The following is a 16,890-nucleotide window of genomic DNA, read 5'->3' on the forward strand; positions in this document are numbered from 1 at the left end:
CAAGTATACATTACAGGAATCATCACAGCTCCTTACTTCACCTACTATTGCAGAGACCAACACTAGTAAATCTGCTCATATCAGACCATCAACTGCTAAAAATAGTAACAACAACACTGGGCATGGTGGCATATACCTGTGATTCCAGCACTCTAGACACTGAGGCAGGAGAATCAACAGTTCAAGTTTATTTTGGCTACACAGAGCTAGAAGCCAGGTGGGGTTACAAAAGACCTTGCCTCAAAAACCAAAAACCAAAACCAAACAAAAATATCAGCTGGTAAAATGGTAAAGGCACTTGTGACCTGGGTTCTATTCCCAGAGCCACATGGTAGAAGGAGAGAGCACACACATGCACACACACTGTGCATAGGGTCCACATTTGTGACCCAGCACTCAAAGTATGAGAGCACAAACTTGTCATCGCAGGAGTCAGGACACGCAACCAGGAGGATCACAAATTCAAGGTCATCCTCAGCTACATACTGAGTTTGAGGACAGTATGGGCTACACGAGACCCTGTCTCAAAAATAAACAATGCAGGGCTGGAGAGATGGCTCAGAGGTTAAGAACACTGACTGTTCTCTGAAAGGTCCTGAGTTCAATTCCCAGCAATCACATGGTGGCTTATAACCATCTATAATGAGATCTGGTGCCCCCTTCTGGCCTGCAGGCACATATGCAGACAGTATACTGTATAATAAATAAATAAATAAATCTTTAAAAAAAAAACATTTAAAAAGATAAAATAAACATAAACAATACACACAAAATGTTTTAACTTCAAATGATCGTTGTTAAGTGTCTCCCTGGAGTACCTCTCTACTCTGGCTAAAACGACACAGGTATCCTTGCCCTCTACCTCATGGCAACCAGTCTTCTCTGAAATGTTCTATTTGTTAATGGATCTGTCATGCCCTTCTTCATTCTCTTCGGTGAATTCTGGAAAAGAGTCCTAGATCTGGCTCAGAGTGACTTCATGTAGCACTGGTTCATTCATTTCTCACTCCCAACTCTGTAACTGACTGGGAGAATCAGTTATATGAGTCTCAGAGGCTGGCCTCCCAGTCTCTAGGATGGGAAACAGTTCCAGAGCTATTGATTTCATTGGGTCTTCACAACAAAACTATGACATAAATCTAGTAATTAGCTTCACTGCTTAAGTTCAGAAAGAGATGCCTGATTACTCAAAGTTATTTACACAGCTAGCAAGGGACAGTGCCAGAATTTGGACTTAAACTGTACAGTGAATTGTCTGGTCTTCAAGAGACATTGGGTTTGTTGCTGTTATCTTGTTTAATTTATTTGTTATTAATTTTATTAATTATGTTTTAACTTTATTTTACATGTATGAGTGTTTTGTCTGCATGCATGTAGGTATACTATGTGTCTCCAGTGAGTGCTTGAAGAGGCCAGAAGAGGGAATTGGATCCCCTAGAACTGGAATTACAGATAGCTGTGAACCACCATGTAGGTTCTGGGAACCAATCCCAGTGCCTCTGTTAAGGCATCAAGTATTGTTAACTCACTCTCCAGGCCCGAATTTTTGTTCCTTTGTTTGCTTTGCTTTTGAGACAGTAACCCTAATCCTAACCACATCCAGTATACTACCCTTGAATTCTCAGTGAGTCTCCTGCTGGGATTACAGGCATATATTATCACAATCAGATTTTTTTTAGACTAATGTATTTACCTTTTTTGGAAGGAATAGCTAATAAGGAGTGTGGGAAAGGTTTATTTACAGGAGTGTGGGCACCTGGCCAGTGGCTACATCACTGAAGAAAATGTTCCTCCCTGAGCAACCAAAAACTGCCCATAGATTCTCAGGAAAAGGCAACATAGCTTCATGAATCTGCCCCCACTCCATGTGTAATATTAGAGATAGAACCCAGCATCTCAAACATGTTAAGTAAACACTGTCACCGAGCTCCATTCCAGCCTTTTGTTTTTCTACCTAGAGTCTTACAGACTTTATTGCCATGTGATTCTGGTTGTACTGAAACTTACAGCAGCCATCCTGCTTCATTCTCCTGAGAGTTTGGACTTGACTGTAGGCACAGGCCACCAAGCCCAGCTTCCAGAAATTTCTTTGAAATGAAATTTTTAAAGGCTGATAAGATGGCTCCTTAGAAAGGTGCTTGCCACCACCAAGCACCTCAGTGATGAGCTGAGTTTACTCACCAGAACCCACACAGTAGAAAGAGAGAACTGACTTCCAAAGCTGTCTTCTGATATCTACATGTTCTGTAGTGGGTGAGGGCTCACAACCTCCATATAAACAAAACAAATAATCAACGAATCAATGTTTTTATGTTAAAAACACAGCAATGAGGCTACAGAGATGGGTCAGCAGTTAAGAGCATTTATTGCCCTTGCAGAGGACCTGGGTTTGTTTCCCAGCACCCACATGGTGGCTTACAACTACCTGTAACTCCAGTTCTAGGTGAGCCAAACCCTCTTCTGACTTCTGAGTGCTCTTACATAATAGACATAAATTCATAGAGGCACACATACATAAATAAAAAAACCAAGCAGGCATGTGGCACACACCTTTAATCCCAGCACTTGCAAAGCAGAGGCAGTCAGATCTTTGAGTTCAAAGCCAGCCTAGTCTTCAAAAAGAGTTCCAGGACAGCTAAGGCTACATAGTTAGACTTTGTCTCCAAAATAAAAGAAAACAAAAAGATAAGTTAAAAAAATAAAATAAAAATAAACTAAGGGCTGGGGACGTAGCTCAGTGGGATAGCAATTGCCTAATATGCACAAGGCTCTGGGTTCAATTTCCCCACACTGAAAAGAAAAAAAAAAAAAAAAACAAGTAAAAAATAAAATAAAATAAACAGTAGCAGAGTTATACTAAGACAGGCCTTGAACTCTTCCTACCTCAGCCTCTAGAATAACTGAGAAAGCAGGCATGTGCTACCATGCCCTATGACGTAGGTGCATTGCTCCGCCTCTGATATTGTATATCTGGTTCAAGTCAATTTGCTTTTCTGGGCCTCAACCATCTCTTAATAGTGTGTGTGTGTGTGTGTGTGTGTGTGTTGTTTTTTGGCAGTACTGGGGATTGAATTGAACTCTGGGTCTAGTGCATGCTAGGCAAATACATCCCTAGTCCTGAAATTAAGTTCTAATCCCAGAGGCTCTACTTCTTGTTTGCTGTGTGGCCTTGTGCAACAGCTTTAACTTCATTGAGTCTCAATTCGTTCATCTGGATGAAGGAATTATTTTTAGTACTTCTACCTAGTATGTTTCCCACTAACCACAGTTTTTAAAAAGTGTTTTCAATTGTATTTATTTGTGTGTGTGCTCACGAAAGGGTGTGCCTATGAAGTTCAAAAGACAACTTGGAGTTGTCTTTTGGAGTCTGCTCTTTCTTTTACGATATGAGACCTCAAGAGTGAATTCCGGCAAGCACCTTGACCAGCTGAGCCATACTGCCAGTCCCTGACTACCATTCGAAAAACATTTTCAGTACAGTGCACTCTGAGTAGCTTTTTGTAAAGTGCCCAACTCTTCATGTTATTAACCAGACAGAACCCTTATGAAAAGGGTTACAGAGTGACATTAGCTACTTATTGACCACCTACTGTATGCAAGGCGCTTTTCTCACCAGCCATCTCTTAAATCAGGTTGGCTCCGGGATGACCCACTTTTCATAGATGGGGAAACCGAGGCTCACAGAGGTTCCTACTGCATGCCGAGGCACGGAGACCTCGCCCCAACCTTGAACTGAAAACCGAGGTGGCTGCGTCCCGAGCAGGGCTGAGGCCAAGAGTGCAGACCTAGCTGTCCCGCCCGAGTGCTAAGCAGGGGCCTCGAACCCGGAACCGGAGACCAGCCTGCATACTGGAGCCCGACCCGCTCGCTATTCCGTTCCTACCTGATCCGCGGCCGGGCCGGGCGGCCGCGCAGGCCCCTCGGTCCTCCCTGGCCTGGGTCCCGGCCCGGCCCGGCCCGTCAGCAGCTGCTTGCTCCGGCTCCGGTGGGCACCTGCGTCCGGGCACCGCCCGCCGAGCCGACAGCACGGTAAACCAATGAGGACCGCCTCTGAAAAACATCGACCAATCAGTATGTATGTCCCGCCCCAGGAGGCAGGGCCTGAACCTACGGGGACGTCCTGGGCGGTCCAAGCCCCGGGGCGCCGCAGCTTCTTGCTCCGCCCCCAGAGCGGGCCCCGCCTCATCCCAGCTCCTCCCCATCCCAAGCTCAGTCAGTTGGCTTGCTGCCGTAGCCTGCAGCAGAACAAAGGCACGCTTAGGTAAATAACGCCGCGACATAATTGAACTTGACTTTTGCCAAGAGACTTCTTTACGCTTCTATTTTCCGTCTTTTTCGAAGACAAAATCGTAGGTAGATCAGGCTAGTCTCGAACTCACTTTGTAGCCAAAGATGACCTTGACCCTCTGATCCTCTGGCCTCCACCTTCCTATGGGGTACTTGATTGGTATTAAGGACTTCGTGCGTGGTGGGCACAAACAGTTCGAACTGAGACACGTCATTATCACACTTAGCAATCCTAGGGTAAGACGAGACAGTATGATTACGTTTTGCAGAGGTAAACCAGTCCAGAAGGGCAAAGATGCTGTGGGGGAGATTAAAGCCATCATTTATTCATCACTCATTCATGCAAGAGAATACAATCAAGGGGATGGAGATATGGCTCAGAGGTTAAGAGCACTGGCTGCACTTCCAGAGGAGTTTGGTTCAGTTCCCAGCACCCACATAGCAGCTCACAGCTGTCTGTAACTCCAGTTCCAGGAAACCTGAAAAAACACCAATGCACATAAAATAAAATCAAGTTTTTGGGTTTTTTAAGAGATATATTTTTAAAATGAAGCAACAGACGGTAGAAAGAGCTGTGGAGACCGCTCAGTGGACAAGAGGTCTCCTGGCAAACATGAGGATCTGAATTAAAATCCCCAACACCGACAAAAAAAAAAATTAAATAAATAAATAAATAAATAGAAGAGCTGAATGTGGTCTCAAACTTCTATTACTACAGTGTTCTAGATGGTGTAGAGAGGAAGGGGGGCTGGGGCTTGCTGACTGCCAATCTAGCTTTCAGTGACAGACCCTGCCTTAAGAGAATAAGGCAATGACCATGCATAGGGAGAACTTAGAACCCCTGCCCAGAGGTAGCCATAGACAGCTCAGTCTCCATGTGGATCCCCGGGTAAGGGGAGAAGAGACAGTCTCTGACATGAACTCAGTTTCCTGATCCTTGATCACCTCTCCCTGGTGGGGCAAACTATCCAGCCCACAGAGGGAAAGGAACTAGGCAGTTCTATTGGGACCTGATAGGCTAAGGTCAGATAGTAGAGGAGGAGGACTTCCCCTATTAATCAGTGGACTAGAGGAGAGGAATAGGGGAGAAAGGGGGAGAGAGGGTGGGACCAGGAGGAGAAGAGGGAGCAGGATACAACTGGGATATAAAAAGAATAAATTGTAAATAATAATAATAAGAGAATAAGGCAAAAAGAGGGATACCCACACATACGAACTTGTTTGTTCTACACACACAAATGAAAACACTTAGTAGAACTTGCCTAGCATACACAAAATCCTAGGCTTTATCACTAACACCATAAAATCTGGACATGGTGATACATGCTTATAATCTCAGCACTAAGTTTGTGGGCAACCTGAGCTATGTGAGATCATATCAAGGAAAACAAAAAGATCAAAATTCAGTAGGAAGCATTATTATGGTCCATACTGTCTACACAGCTATGCAGTATATACAGCCATAGTGAGACCCTGTGTCAGCAGAAACAAACAACATAAAACCCAGAAATTATAGAAGAGGATATTTCACTCACTCGTGTCTCATAACAACCATAACAAAAATTATTACAGAGGACACTGAAACTTTACAAAAATATTTGTTCAAGGACATCTGCTGAATAATGTTTGCACTCAGACTGACACCACTCTTGTTTTGTTCACTATCTCCAAGGATAAGTGATTCAAAATAACTTATATAATCCTTCTCATTTTACATTACAGTGTTTCCCTTGCCTCTGCCTTTCTGAATATGCACTTGGTCTACAATGGTATACATTCTGCCATCATGGGGCTATGCATTCTTCATCCTTCTTTATTCTTGTTTGTTGTTCTTGTCTGTTTGCTCTGAGACAGAATCTCATGTATTCCTGGTTGGTCTCCAATTTGCTGAGTAGCCAAAGGGTATAGCTCTTGCTTTTACCTCCTGAGGTCTGGGATGGCAGGCCTGTATCATCACTCTGGACGGAACCCTGAGCTAAATTTATGCATGCTAGGCAAGCACTCTAGCAACTGAGCTACAGCCCCAGCCCTGCCTTTGGTTTTTGAGGTAGGATCTTACTATGTAATTCATTCTGTTCTTGAGTCATAGTAATTTTCTTGCCTCAGCCTTCCACATACTAGGAATGCAGTTATGTGCTACCATGCTCAGCCATTTCCTAAATATGAGCATACTTTTCTATATCATTAGAGGACAACCTTCAAGATCAGAAAATTAACATTAGCCCTGCATTACCATGTAATTCTCAAAGCTCTTTCAAAGTTTGAATGACATCTTTTTTTTTTCTTTCTTTCTTTTTTTTTCCGTGTTTAGGGCCTGAAATCCTCCCATGAGGGGCTAATGGTCTAGCTTAGTGGTAGAGTCCCTCCCTAACATGAGCAAGGAGCTGGGTTTATCCCCAGCACCCAGAAGTGGGAATAGGAAGAGTTACTCAATTATGCTTTATCTTTATGACCTAGATACTTTTCAAAATCACAGGCTAGATATTTTTGTAGAATAGTCCCTCAATTTGAAAACATCTATGTGGGGCTAGAGGGCACTGGTTGCTCCTCTAGATGTTCCAAGTTCAATTCTTAGCAACCACATGGTGGCTCACTATCATCTATAATAGGATCTGATGCCCTCTTCTGGCGTGCAAGTGTACATGCAGATAGAGTACCTGTATCAATAAAAATAAATAAATAAATAAATGTGAAAAAGGAGAAGATTCTTCCTCATTATGCTTTTGTGCAGAAAGTACAGAAACAACATTGTGTTCTCAAGATGCATACAGGTGTTGATATTCTCTAATATTCATTATGCTTAGTTAAAATTATGTCTGACTGTTTCTCTAGTATGAGTTAGTGTGCCATATAGTTAATAAATGCTTTATGGAAAAACATTTTTATTTTTTCCAAGACAGAATTTCTCTGTGTAGCCTTGGCTGTCCTGGGCTTGCTTTGTAGACCAGGCTAGCCTTGAACTCACAGAGATCTACCTGCCTCTGCCTCCCTAAGTACTGGGATCACAGGCGTGCATCACTATGTTCAGCTCAGGAAAATATTTTGAAATGAATTAAATATTGTCTGTCAACAAATGTTGACAAATGCCAGCAATTTGATATCCATTGATGATTATTGTCTGATTCAGTTATCACTGTTGTTTCTGTGCATGTAGGTCAATAAACCCACTGTCTCAGTGTCCCTGTTTTACAAAAAAATAAAAATAAGAAACAGAAATTGGGATAGTAGCATAAATTTACTTATAGTTTGGGGCTGAGGATACAGTTTAGTGGGAAGAGTGTTTGCCTAACACCCACAGAGCCCAGGGTCCCACCACACAACAAGGCATGTTCCATGTCTGTCTTCACTGTCACTTGGAAGGTGGAGACAGAAGACTCAGGAGTTCAGAGTCATCCTTGCCTATTGTAATGGAAGTTATGGTTTCTTTGTAGACGCAGTTATGTTATGTAAATATGTTTTTGTTTTAATCCCAAGTGTGCGATTTTGGTTGGGCTATACTTTGTTCACACCTGTTAATTGTTTGGTGCAGGGCATGGCTTTTGCCAGCTGGTAACAGCCTTCCGCGTTTGGCATGGAGTGGGGGGGGTCTAGTATTCTGGAGGATATACGCTGAGAGCTGAAACCAAGGTGTGGCAAGAAGTGTTGCTGTATGTCGTATAGCAGTTTGGAGAGCTCCAGGAGATGGATGGTATGACGGTTTTGAGCAGGTGGATGGAGAGAAACGCTTGGGTGAAGCATTTTTTAAGGAGACTACCCGCTGAGCCATCACTTCCTGCCCCACAGAGACAAGTTTTTATTCAGTGTTAGAGGAAAAGTATTGTCTTAGAGACTCAATCCCTTTCTTTAAATATTTTATTTACCAGTCATATATGAGTGTGTGTGTGTGTGTGTGTGTGTGAGAGAGAGAGAGAGAGAGAGAGAGAGAGAGGAGGAGAGGAATAATTTTACTCTGTAAGGAGCCTCAACTACCTCCAGTTTTAAAAGTATAAAGAGGCTTGGGGGGTTGTTTGTTTGTTTGTTTGTTTGTTTGTTTGTGGTGGAACATAAGATCTCCACCCATTTCCACTTCCAGCCTGGTAGAATTCTTTACAGATCCACCTACCTTTGCTCCTGAGTGCTGGGAATAAAGGCATGTGCCACCACCGCCCGATGTCTTTCTCTTTTGAAGGTTAGCTTCAAACTCTGTTATTGGAACTAGGTATAATAGCTCATACCCTTAATCCCATCACTGGGGAGGCAAAGGCAGAGACAGTCTGATCTTTGTATATTCAAGGCCAGCCTGGTCAGTATAGGGAGTTCCAGGTCAGCTAGGATTACATAGAGAGACTGTGACTCACAAAACAGAAAAAAAGGTGAGGGTGTGAAGATATAGCTCAGCTGGCAGAGTGCTTGCCTAGCACACACCAAGCTGTGGGGTCTATCTTTAGCAGCATACAAAAGTGGGCATTATGGTACACACTGGTATTCCTAGCATGTGAGAGGTGAATGCAAGAAGATCAAAACCTCAAGGTCATCCCTGGCTACAGAAGAAAGGCCAGCCTGGTCTCTATGAGACTCTGTATCAAAGAAAAAATAAAGAAAAGAGTAATATCCCGGGCTAGGGCGATGGCTCTGAGGTTAAGAGCACTGGCTGCTCTTCCAAAGGTCCTGAGTTCAATTCCCAGAAACCACATGGTGGCTCACAACCATCTATAGTGATATCTGGTGCCCTCTTCTGGAATTCAGGCACACAAGCAGGCAGAATAATGTATAAATAATAATAATAATAATAATAATAATAATAATAAGAGTAATATCCCTGGGTCCATCCCTAACACCACATAAACTGGATGTGGTGGTAATGCCAGACATCACAGAACTCTAGAAATAAGGAGTATTATGAGTTCAAGGCAACCCTGCTTTAGGGAGCTGAAGGGAGGCACTGTGCCTCTGTAAATTTTTTGTCCTCTCTCTCGTCAGGCTAGATGGTGAATCACAGTCCTGCTATGATGGCTGCTAGAAGATGGTTTCCAATTTCGTCTTGTCTATTTACTGGCCCAGAAAGGTATTTCAGGGTGACTTGTAACCTCTACCTCTGGCCTGAAACTAGCAAATGGTATTTAGAAATCAAAATGTGGTGGTGGTGGTGGTGGGGAGATGGAGAGATAGCTCAGCAGTTAAAAGCACTGGCTGCATGGCAGATCACCACAGTCTGTACATAATTCGAGTCTCAGGGGACCTGACGTCTTCTCCCAGCCTCTGTAGGCACAAGGCATGTGTGTGGTGCCCAAACATACATGCTGGCAAACACATTCAAACACATAAAATTAAAAAAAATACATTAAAAAAATTTGAAGTGTGGGCTTAGGAGATGGCTCAGTGGGTAAGAACATGTGTTGCACAGGCATAAGAACCTGAGTTAAGTCCCAAGCACCCCTAAAGACACATAGCAATGTCTGTAACCTCAGCACTGTAAGGGGTGGACCTGGGGGCTCTCTCACACTTGCTGACCACCAGCTTTGTTCCAGGTTCAGTGAGAGACCCTACCTCAGGGAAAAGGAGGAGAATGATAGAGCAGGACACCCCACGTTGTTCTCTGGTATCCAGAAGTGAGCACTGGAGAGCACATCAGCACCCAAAATGTACAAACACCACACACGCACACAGCGATACAGAGAAGACTAGTATGGGTCCTGCCAGTAAGGATGATCTGAAAATTCATTAAGCATTCCATATTTAAAGGAAAAACTGTATAAACTGAGGACATGACATCTCCAAAGTATTACTGGAGGAAGGTTTTTATTATAGCTATGAGGGAGGGAGAGTACTGCCAGAGGTCTCTGGAAGAGTTCAGAACAGGGGAAGTAGCAAATTGAATATGTCCCACAGACTAGATTTGTCATGAGAGGAGATGGAGTGAGGAGTGAGAAAAAGAGAAGAGAGTTCAGACAAAGGAGAGCAAGCGAGAGGGGCAAGTAAAGGGGAGCCAAAGAGGAAGACAAAATAGAGATTGGGGACCTAGAAAGTAAGTGCACAGCCAAAATGGCAGTATTATAAGGGAGTGAGAAGCTGCAGGGGGTAGCCATGAGCTGGAAATGTTTATAGTAAGAGGCCAGGATGCCATCACAGGTAGTGGTGATGCTGAGAGAGCCTACAGGCTAGCATGCACTTTGGTATGCTCATAGGTACCACAGTAGCCATCTGTCCAGAGTTTCTATTGAATCTGACAAAAAATTTGAGGCCAGGCCACTGGAGCACACTTGTAATCCAAGTACTCTTTTTTCTTTTTGTTTGCTTTCTTTCTTTGTTTCTTTCTTTGTTTCTTTTTCTTTTCTTTTCTAGATTTATTTATTTATTATGTGGACAGTTCTGTCTGTATGTATGCTTACATGCCAGAAGAGCACCAGATCTCATTGTAGATGGTTATAAGGGACCATGTGGTTTTCTGGGAATCGAACTTAGGACCTCTGGAAGAGCCTCTGAGCCATCTCTCCAACCCATTCATTCCAAGCATTCTTGAAGGTGGAACAAGAGGACCTACAGCTGTTTCCAGGCCAGTCTGGTTTACAGTGTGAGACCTCCCTTCCCCTGAAATACAAAGGACTGGCAAGATGGGTCGGTGGGTATGTACAACACTTGGTGAATAAGCCTGATGACCTGAGTTCATCCCCTGAATCCACAGCAGATAAAAGATAGGACTCTCAGCTGGGCAGGGTGTTGCTCACTTGTAATCCCAGCACTCAGGGAGGCAGAGAAATGTGGATCTCTGCGAGTTCTAGGCCAGCCTGGTTTACTAAGCAAATCCAGGACAGCCAAGGCTACACAAAGAAACCCTGTCTTGAAAAATGGAAACACAAAAAACAAACAAACAACAAATAAAAACCAAAATACAGTAGAATTGCCTGACTAGGGAGAGTCAGTTGAAGAACTGTCTTAATAGAGTTTCTATTGCTGTGAAGAAACACCCTGACCATGGCAACTTTTTTTTTCAAGATTTATGTCCTGCTTATATATGCAGTGTTCTGCCTGCATGAATGCCTGCACTCCGGAAAAGGACACTAGATTACAGATGGTTGTGAGCCACTATCTGGTCACAGAGAATTGAATTCAGGACCTCAGGAAGAGCAACCAGTGCTCTTAACCTCGGGACCCCTCAGCAACTCCTACACAAAGGAAAAGCATTTAATTGAGGCTTTCTTACAGTTTCAGAGGTTTGGCTCATTATTGTCACAGCAGAAGCACGGAAGCATGCAAGCAGACATGGTGCTGGAGAAGAAGCTGAGAGTTTGCTTCCCCCTCCCCCAATATTTTTAATGATTTATTCTTATTTTATGGATATTATTGTTGTTGTTGTTGTTGTTGTTTTTCTCCCTCTCTGTGTGTCTGCATGAGGGTATCATATCTAATTGGAACTGGAATTACAGGCAATTTTAAGTTTCCATGTGAGTGCTGGGAATGGAACCCGGGTCCTCTCAACAAGCAGCCAGTGCTCTTAACCACTGAGTCATCTCTCCAGCACAGTTCTACATCTTGATCCACAGGCAGCAGGGGGAGACAGACACAATTACTTCAACACAGGCTACACCTACAACAACAAGGCCACACCCCCAGTAACGGCCCTCCCTATGAGTCTATAGAGGCCATTTTCATACAACTGCCACAACACCTATCCTTATGTAACCGTAAATCCCCAAGAAACTCTCCTATATGTTTGTTTTGTTTTATGTATTTGTTTTGTTTTGTTTTCTGAGACAGGGTTTCACTGTGTAGACCAGGTTGGCCTCAAACTCAGAGATTTGCCTACCTCTGCCTCCCAAATGCTAGGATTATAGGCCTGTGCCACTGTGTCTAGCCTGTAAGTTATTTTCGCCATGGTGTTTTATCACAGCAGTACAAAAGTAATTATACATCTGACTACGCAAATTCCACCACCATGTGCACTAGTTAAATGAAAAATGTAGGCTCTGGTATTTGAGCACTTGCTTTCCAGGGGGTGGAATTAATTGGGTGGGAGGGTGATATGGTACAGCCTTGCTGGGGCAGGTAGGCTTTGAGAATGTAAAGTCTCACAGCACTTTCCTTTCAGTTTCTCTGCTTCATGTTAACAGTGTCTCGCTTTTGCCACCATGCCTGCTACTTGCTGCCATGCTTCCCTACTGTGATGGGCTCTTTTCACTCTGGAACTGTGAGCCCAAATTAAAAAAACAAAAACAACAAAACAAAACAAAAAAACTTTCTCTGGTAAGTGGCCTTGTTCATGCTGTTTGTCACAACAGAAAACGAATATACCATATGAAGGTTAAAAAAAAAAAAGAGAACTGACTTCACAGAATTGTCCTCTGACCTTCACACATGCACTGTGACATGTTTATGCACACAGACATATCTATATGCATGCACAGTAATAATAGTTACAGTAATGATAATAAAATAGTTTAAATGATAAAATAAAAGTATGACTGAATTAATACTTAAAATCAGACAGGTGTGGCAGAACTTGCCTTTAATCCTAGCACTTGGGAAGCAAGGCAGGGGGTTGTTGGGAGTGTGAGGCCAGTCTGTGTTAGATGTCAAGACCTTGTCTCATAAAAACAAGGCCAGGGCACACCTTTAATCCCAGCACTCAAGAGGCAGAGCTAGGCAGATTTCTGTGAGTTCACGACCCGCCTGGTCTTTCAGCACTTTCTACAAAGTGAGTCCAGGACAGCCAGGGTCATTAGAAAAACCTTTTCAAAAAAAAGGAAGGGGAAAAAAATTCCAGCACTGGGAGGAAGAAGCAAGACGCTCCCTTGAGTTTGAGGCCACCCTGGTCTACCTTGTGAGCTCCAGGACAGCCAGGGTTACATAGAGAAACCCTGTATCAAAAAACAAAAACAACAAAATTACAAAACAAACAAAAAACAAAGTATCTTTGTCTTAGTTAAGGTTTCTATTGCTGTGATGAAACCCCATTACCAAAAATCAAGTTGGAGAAGAAAGGGTTTATTAGGCTTATACTTCCATACTGTAGTGCATCACTGAAGACAATCAGGACAGACACTAAAACAGGCTAAGAACCTGGAGGCAGGAGCTGAAGCGGAGGAGGAATGCTGCTCACTGGCTTGTTCCTCATGTGTTGCTCAGCCTGTTTCTTATAGAACCAGGGCCACGAGGGTGGCCCTACTCACAGTGGCTGGGTCCTTTCCAATCAATCATCAATTAAGAAAGTGCCTTATAGCTGCATCTTGTGCAGGCGTTTTCTCAACTTAACTTTCCCTTCTTTCAGATGTCTATAGCTTGTGTCAACATTAAACTAGCCAGGACAACCTTCGAATACTAACCAGGTAGCAGAAATTATCCCAGAATCTTCGTTTTCTGGTGATAGGAAACCTGGCTCTCTCTGTCTTAGAATAGTTATTCATCTGCCCAGCAGCCCCTCGAAATTCACATATAAATCAGACTCCTGCCCATATTGGCTGACTAAGACCATTTTATGTTGCTGTGACAAACTGCTTAGGAGCAGGATACTGAAAAGAATAGAGTCAATTTGAGGATTCAGCAAGTAAGAGTACCTGCCACAAAGGCTTATAACCTCAGTTTGATCCCTGGGACCCAATACAGTGAAGAAGAGAATCAATTCCTGAAAATTTTCCTTTGATCTCCACACTGGTGCCCCGCAAACACAAATAAATATAATTTTTAAAGAAGGATAGAGACTCATCTGGTTCACTACTCTGGGACTGGGAGATCTAGGAGCAAGGGGCAACATCTGGCAAAGAATTTCCTACAACTTCATCATGTGGCACACGGAAATGCAAGGTGAGACACTGTTTAAGTGTGTCAAGCTGGGTCTCTCTTCATCATCTTATGAAGTGGTAATGTCATCATGAGAGCCCTATTCTAATGACCTCATCTGTTTACAATTAACTCCCAAAGGCCACACTTCCCAACATCACTAACATCTTGTTTCAAGTGTGGATCAGAGTTTTGAGGTCACCCACTGAGGTTTCCAGGCTCTACATCCCAGGACAAAGAATTGCATCTACAATGTATGGTTAGAAACAGAGACAGGCTGGGCATGGTGGCACACACCTGTGAACCCAACACTCAGGGAGGCAGAGGCAGGCAGATCTCTGGGAGTTCAAGGCCAGCCTGGGCTACATAAAAGAGACTCTGTCTCAAAACCAAAAACAAAACAAAAGAAAAAAAGAAAGAGAGACAGTGTGGGACTAGATGATGGCTTAATGGTTAAGAGCTATTGCTGTACAAGCAAGAAGACCAGACTTTTGATCATATTATCCATGTAACAAACCAGGTGTCACCCTGCACATATCCACAATCCCAGCACTGAAAGTTTTAGGGAGAAGGGGATTACTTGGGCTTGCTGGCTGCCAGCTTTGTAGGAGAAAAACAAAACAAACAAACCAACAAAACAAACAAACAAAAAACACCTCTCCAGATTTAGGGAGAGATCGATCGTGCCTCAGAGGAAAACACTTGTTACCCACCTCTGATAACCCCCTACAGGTATGTGCATCTACACACACATACAAACATACACACACTTCAAACTCAACATATACATATATAAAGAGACAAAAAGAGAGAAAGTTTATGAAGAGAAAGTAGGCTAGAGATGGCTCAGTGCTTAATAGCATCGGCTGCTCTACCAGAGGACTCAGGTTCAATTCCCAGAACCCACAGGGCACCTTATATTTCTAACTCCAGGTCTAAAGGAATGTGCCACCCTCTTCTGGCCTCTGTGGGAACTGCATGCATGTAGTCAAAACATGCATACGCATAATAAATGTTCAAAAAAGGTAGAAAAAGCACTTCTGAGAATGGAAGTAGGCTAGTGGGCTGAGGGGAAAATATGTGCTTTAGAAGTGCTAGGCCATAAGACTCATGAGTCTTTATAGGTCATTATCATTGAGCCTACTTCCCCACATTTTTTTATATCTTTTTTTTTCCTATGTAGTCCTGGCTGTCCTGGAACCTGCTATGTAGATCAGGCTGGCCTCAAATTCAGAGTTTCTGCCTATGCCTCCCAAGTCCATGGGCTTTCTTGAGCATGTTTTGCTTGTTGCATGTGGACAACGGTTTCCAGTGATTTTGTCTTTTATGTATGGATCTTGGTATTGCTTTCTCCAGTCTCCTGCTGTGATATGATACAGGGGGCCTAAGTTAAAAACTCAACAATTCTATAATAATCCAACTTTATGTTTGGCTGAGGGTTAGCCCTGGATGTTCTGCCTCTTATTCTAGTCCCTACTGGACACAGCAGCTGAAAGCTAGACTGAACAATGCCAGGTGCAGGCTTTTGAAACCAGGCTTACAGTACCAAATGTGAATTCTATTCTCTGGAATGGGCTTTAATCAGAAAGTAATTGCTACCCATAAAAGCCATGCCACTATTGCATCAGCAGGCATATCTTTTTGTTTGGTTGTTTGGGTTTTTTGTTTGTTTTTCGATACAGGGTTTCTGTGTAGCCCTGGCCATCCTGGACTCACTTTGTAGACTAGGCTGGCCTCAAATTCACAGGGATCCACCTGCCTCTGCCTCCCTGAGGGGTGGGATTATAGGCATGTGCCACCGCCTCTGGCCAGCAGGCATATCTTGCCTAATATGCTGTAGCATGCAGGATCCACAGACAAAACTATCGATGACAATTTTCCCCCTAGAAGCCTACATAATTTCCAACACTATGAAAGCTTTGTAGAAAGCTTCCAGATCAGTTCTAACTTGATTCCTCCACTTCCTGCAACGAATACATATGGTGTGTGTGTACACTTCTTGTATGTCTACATACTTATGTGTGCATGTGTATATACTCCATTTGGGTACATTCGTGTGTGCATATTGCATGTGTCTGCTATGTGTGCACGTGTGTGTGTGTACACTGCATGTAGGCATATGTGTGCACATATATGTGTATAAATATAGAATTTCTCTAGGGAACAAGGTCAGGGAACAATTCTGTAAGCAGTCCTCACCTTCCATATGCTTTGAGACAGGGTCTTGTTTTATTCTGCAGAAGCTGGCCTATGAGCTTCTGAATATCCTTTTACCAAAGAGTTGCTGGGATTAAAGATTTTTGCATTAGAGTCCAGCTTTAAGTGGGTTCTGGGAGCTACTGAATGCTGGGATCTACACTGGTGCAGCACTTTTACCCAAGGCCCAGCCCAATTTTATTTTATTTTATTTTATTTTTTTTAATATTTAGTGTGCCATGTGGGACCAGAGGACAACTTGGAGTCAGTTGTTTCACCATGTGTATTCCAGGGATCAAATTGAGGTCATCAGGATTGGTGGCAAACACCTTTATCAGAGCATTCTCTCCAGCTCATGATGACCTTTCTTAACTGCTTGAAACCTTTCAATGCCTGTTTAATGCCTGATGCCTATCCATCATACCTCATCTGCCCTGCCATAGCCAAACCTGGAGTTTGGCCCCATTGCCAGTTGTCAGGAGGGCCTTAGACCTGTGCCACCTCCTGCTTGCAGCTGCTAGACCCTCTATCTCCCATTAGCAGCTTTGGCCGAGGCTGACTTCTTGCTTGTGACATACTCTGGATCCACCCCAATTTTCCTGAGGTATTTGTTTTTTTTTTTTTTTTCTTGGACAGTGTCTCATGTAGCTGAAG

The 16,890-nt window shown here is 43.3% G+C and overlaps 1 protein-coding gene across 2 annotated transcripts in view; it reads right to left on the bottom strand.

Moving 5' to 3' along the window:
* Nucleotides 1–4,034, bottom strand: part of Marchf2 (membrane associated ring-CH-type finger 2) — a 28,627-nt gene extending 24,593 nt beyond the window's left edge. The window contains exon 1 of one of the 2 annotated variants that reach the window (XM_021652881.2): nucleotides 3,884–4,034. The gene's annotated coding sequence lies outside the window, so the exon portion shown is untranslated. The remainder of the gene's footprint in view (nucleotides 1–3,883) is intronic. The other variant, XM_021652882.2, reaches the window with a different exon arrangement.
* Nucleotides 4,035–16,890: the final 12,856 nt, after the last annotated feature.

The sequence above is a fragment of the Meriones unguiculatus genome, chromosome 17 (assembly GCF_030254825.1).
Source record: "Meriones unguiculatus strain TT.TT164.6M chromosome 17, Bangor_MerUng_6.1, whole genome shotgun sequence".
Lineage (NCBI taxonomy): Eukaryota > Metazoa > Chordata > Mammalia > Rodentia > Muridae > Meriones > Meriones unguiculatus.